Here is a 5,261-nt window from a genome sequence, read left to right as displayed (position 1 = left end):
CACCAGTGGTAGTTAACTCCTCCCTTTCTTTAATGTCCTGTCTCTCTGCTCGCTCACCCAGTCCCCCTCGCAGCCCCCATCCAGCCCTTCCTTTCCATTCCTCCTGCTACCTCCCTGCTTCATCTCCTCATTACCTCATGCCTAGACTATAGAAGAAAATAGCAATAACCTCCTCTCTGGTTTTCCTCCATTCACTCTCTCTCCCTCCCAGTCAACTGGCCCCTGTTGGCCAGATTCATGTGACCGAAGTTTGCATTATGTCATTCTGTTACTCAGGAACGTACAATGGCTCCCTATTGCCTACAGGTTAAAGATAAAACCCCTTAGCAAAGCATCAAAGATCCTTTAGAGTCTGGTCCCAACTGCCTTTCTAGCTTTCTCTCTCGCGGCCTCCTCCCAGCTAGAAAGATTGTATCATGCTGGCCATCAGTTACCATGTACTTGAAACCCACAAACCTACTTTGAACCCTCCCCAAAATTCCTCAATCTCCCCCAAACTAGGAGCCTTCTCCCCCTGTCCTCAGATGACAGACTCCAGAGCCCTTCCCCAAGGCCAAAACTGCATCTCCGGGACCTTATCCATGGGGTTCTTTTCCTGTCCTTCAAAGCTTCGGTAGAGGCTCAGGTTAGGGCTCCCTCATAGGAGATAGCTGCCCTCCACTGGCCACCTCGGGTATCACAGCCAGGCTGAGTTACCCTAAACTGAGAGTGAGTATCTGCCTGGGGAGAGGAATAGGACGCCAGATGACAAGGTTTATAAGCCCTGAAACCTCTAAGGTTCTTACACTCAGAGTGGGGGGAGGGTTCTCAGCTCTGCTTTCTCAGCTGCTGGCTCCTGACTTTAGCTCCCTAATCCATGAGAGAACCCCCCTCCTGTGAAATACGGACTCGGGGGCTCCCAGGACACTGCTGAAGGGAAATTTGCCCACCAGGATCGGAGAGGCCACCAGGCCAGGGACAGTCCAGGTGGCAGACCCAAGGTCCAGCTGGGGTCAGGTTTCTATATGAATTTTTAATGCTTCCAGCCAGACTTGTCAGATGTTCCGAAACCCGAGCATCTCCTTTCATCTCTGTACAGGATGCCCTTCCCCACCCCCACTGCCCCGGGGGGTAGGGCAGGGAGGGGGGAGGCCTGGGTCAGCTACCCAGCAGCCTCTTGAGAAATGATCTGGGGGAAATAGAAGGGTGAAGGACCTATAGCTATTTTCCCACTTACTGTGTGACCTTGAGCAAGTCACTTAACCTCTCTGAACATTCCTTGTTTTGTTTTGCATGTATAACCTGGGGGCAATAGCGCCTGCCTCAATTGAGTTGTTGTGGGGAGTAAGTGCAATAGCCCGTGGAAAGGTGGCCTGTATGTTTGCTGTCACCCTTATCTTTCCTCAAGCCCTGCCTCCCTCCTGTTTTCTTCCTACCCCAGAGGTAGGTGCTTTGCCTCTTTCTTTTGGAGGTGGGGACTTTGGCTCTGCCCTTACTCCCTAAGATCCAAACCGCCTACCCCAAGATTCTTTGGCCTTCTTAGAAACTTCAGATGAGGTGGGGGAAGGGAAGTGAGAGAGGAAGATGGACGGAGCAGCTGAGGCAGACGGGAGGGAAGAAGGCAGCAGCGAGAGGAAGGGTAAGACCCTGCTCAGAGAGAGAACAGTCAGGTGAGACTCACTCTTTCTTTCTCCTTTCTCCTCCCCCTTCCTCCCTTCCTTCCCTCCTTTCTGGCACCTTCTCCGTCCCCTGGTATTCTCACACCGGAAGCAGAGATGGCCATACAGAGCAGAGGTGAGGTCAGGAGCATGGAGGAGGGGTGGAGGGCTGTTGACGAAGACTTGTCCAGTCTCTCCAGCCCACCAATTCCCTGCACAACGTTTCTGAAAATGAAGGTCTTTTATATCTGATTCAGGTGGGAAACTGCTAAGATGCAGATCCCTGAGCCCCTGAACCAGATCTCTAAGGGAGCCCTGGAATCTGCATTTTAACATGTAGGGGTGGGTTATGAAGCTCTCTAAAGGCTGAGAAACACCTCCTCAAAGGTGGCGTGGTCCTTGTGGGGGGGGCAGAGGGGAGAAAGCAAAGGAAGAAAAGTTAGATTCCCTCCGTCTCCCACTCACTTGGTGGAAGTTACAGACAATACTCTTGCGAGGAGAGGGTGACGCCAGGGATGGCGAAAAAGGATGGAGACAGATGGGGGAGGGGGGATGCAGTGAATGTGACACCCAATGTAAGCAGCCACACGCGGAAACAGTCGCTTGCACGTTGCCCCCACCTTCGTGGCGATCTGAGACCCTGAATTTCTGGTCCCGGGATGTGGAGACTCTGGAAGCGTCCCCTGTTTCTGGGGCGTAGGGTCAAGGAGGAGCCCTCATCTTCAGAGACCAGCGGCCCTCCCCGGAGGTCCCACGCAGCGATAAACGGATACACATCTACCCATCACTCCCCCGGCCGGAGCCCTCCTGCCCTCCTCTCGGATCCAGCGTCCGTCAGGCCTTCTTCTCCCTCCACCGGCCCTCCCCAGCCCCCGTCCCAGCTCATCTGCATAAAGTTCCAATTAACACGTTTTCCCTCAGCTATTTACGATCCCTGAACTCGCTCCCGGCTCGGGAGCCCGCTTCCCGCCGCCCCCTCGCCCCTCGGAGTGTGGCCGCATTAATCCTTGCGACCCGCGCAGCTCCCTGCGGCCTGGACCCCGCCGGCTTGGCCCGCGCCGGGAGTCGAGGGGGTGAGGGGCGCGGCCCGGGGGGACGGCGGGGTCGGCCGCAGGCCAGAGGCCGGGGCTCTCCGGGAAAAAGGCAGGCGCTTGCCCGCCCCTCTTTCTGGGAAGAGATGGGGAGGGGGGCTTCTCCTGGGAGACTCGGGGCGTCGAAATTCCTCGTTCCTCATCCTGCGGCCCCCGCACCCCTCCTCCTCCCCGCCACGTACCCTCTCCCCTCCCCAGCCATCTGTTCCACTCGGCAGCGCCGCGGCAAGCACGGCTGCAGCTCGCTTCCGCCCCTGCCCAGCCCCCTCCCCAAGCTCCCCACCCCGGGAACGGGGAGGGAGGACACACCCCTCCCCCAGGAGGCCGAGATCTCTGCCTGCACCTCCCACCCGGTCCCACGCCCCAGCTGGGCAGGGGCAGCGTCGAGACCCCCTCCTTCAGTCTCGAGGGTCAGTGGGGCAGGGATAACGCTTGAAAGGATGTTCGGCGAAGGAGGGCAGAGCAAGCCAGGGCAGGGGTCTGGAGGTCGAGACCCAGCAAAGGGCAGACTAGTGGGTAAGGGGTGTGTGTGGAGGGGTGTCGGGGTTCCCTTCGTGGCTCGCCGCCGGCTCCCTCCCTCCCACCCCGTCCCAGCCGCAGCCACGCAGCGCCGCCTGCTGGGCACACCGAGCACCCGGCGCACACGCCTTGCTTCCTCCGCCCGCCCCACTGCTGTTCATCGCTTGTGATCAACTTCCACCAGACTGTAGGGAAAGTCAAGGTCCGGGACGGAGAGTGTAGTGAGACCAGGGCAAGGCCTCTGGGAACCCGTCCAACCCGTTGGTGGGTGCTGTCCAGTTCTGGTTTTGTAGTTTGCGAAAAGGGCACAGTGCTGCAAGCCAGGAGTCTGGGCTCAGAGCAGCCGGGTCTCTGCTGTGTGACTTTGTCAAGTCTCCAGACCCCTCTGGGCATCTATAAAATGGGCGGGTCAGTCTGTTTTATCAATTCCTAAAGACAGTTTAAGACAAAGGGAGGGCTTATCTGTAATACTGTCTTCCAGGGCTAAAATCTGGGGGTTCTCCAAGGGTTTTTTTGGTGTGTGGGGGGGGGGGGGTGGGGGAGGATAAGGCTTTTGTGGTTACTCCCAGCCCTGAGAGGGCAGCAGAAAGTTGAGCTCAGAATCTTGGGACCTCCTTTCTGCCGCTGACTGCCTTGGCGGACCTGTGGTTAAGGACTCAGCAGTTAGAATGCCCAGGTTCCAAGCTCAGCTCCACCACCTACCAGCTGTGTGCCCTTGGGTCTTGTGCCTTAATCTGTCTGAGCTTTCCTCAATCTACGAAACAACCCGAAGACACCGACTTCTACAGTTAGGATGAAATGAGATACCTGTGTAGCTAGGACAGGCAGATCCTCAACAAATATTAGTGGTCCCTCCCTGCCCCATCCCTCCATTCTGTGACTTTAAGGTTTATGTCCCAGGACAGAAAGAGATGTAGGAGTGGGATAAAGAAGGTATAGCTTCCTGGAAGGTCCCTTGTCCTCAAAGACAGTGTCTTCCCTTGATGCAGGTAATTTTAAAGCCTCACTTTATTGCTAAAAGTAAATATGAATATAGCATAAAATGAAGCTCAAAATTTGCATGAAGTTTTAAGATAAAACACTATAAAGAATGTTACTTGCAACAGACCTCCCTCCAGGGATCCCTGGATAGGAAAGCTTGAGAGGCATTCCTTAGCATTCTCTCCAAAGCATCCTGCCCTTATCCCCTGTAGGGAGAAAGGCCAACCTCCCGGATGTACCCCAAACCCTGAGAAGTGGGGGGCAGGAGCAGAGGGCAGGATCTGGACTCCCTCCAGACACTAAGGGCAGGGCATGGTTGAGAACAGGGAGGTGAGCCAGACAGCCACAGGTGGACAGGCTGGCACTTCAGGTGTCCTACTTAATGCCCAGCTGAGCCTGGCTGAGGACGAGGGATGGGGTGTGGGAAGACACCCCCCTCCCCCAAGACACAGGCAGGTACACACCAGCCAGTCTCTCACTTCCCTTTTTATTTCCTCTAAGATCTGCAAGCAGCAGCAGCATCAGGGAGGGAACCCACCCTCCAGCCTCGGGAAGGGGCTTACCGCCCATGCGGCAGCATTCAGGACACAGCCAGCACCTCAGGCCCCCTTTCCTCTGAGAGGCAGGGAGTTTCATACCCACATGCACACACACATGCCTGCACACTCTGGACACTGCACGGCTGAGATCTTAGGGGTCGCCTGTTCACTGATCCCACAAGCCCCCAGGAGGCAGCAGCAGGCAGACCCCTAGGCCCAGAGAAAGGGCAGGGCTGCACCCTGGTCTCCTCCAATCCCAGGAGCAAGAAGGTCCGATCCTAGCACGGGGGACATCTTCAGTCAATGGAGCACTGCTTTGGGGATTTTTTTTTTTTTTTTCCTTTTTAACAAGTCCCTACAAAAATAGAACTTCTCTTGGTATTTATAGATCCCCGGCGCCTGGCTCTGTGCGGAGGTTACAGGTAGAAAAGCCACGAGGCATTCCCTTTGGCTGCTCAGGCCTTGACTGCCTGTCACCCAGGCCCCTCAGAGGC

This window comes from Hyperoodon ampullatus, assembly GCF_949752795.1.
Source record: "Hyperoodon ampullatus genome assembly, chromosome: 7".
NCBI lineage: Eukaryota > Metazoa > Chordata > Mammalia > Artiodactyla > Ziphiidae > Hyperoodon > Hyperoodon ampullatus.
The sequence above is the reverse complement of the archived record's forward strand: the minus strand, read 5'-3'. Positions refer to the sequence as shown.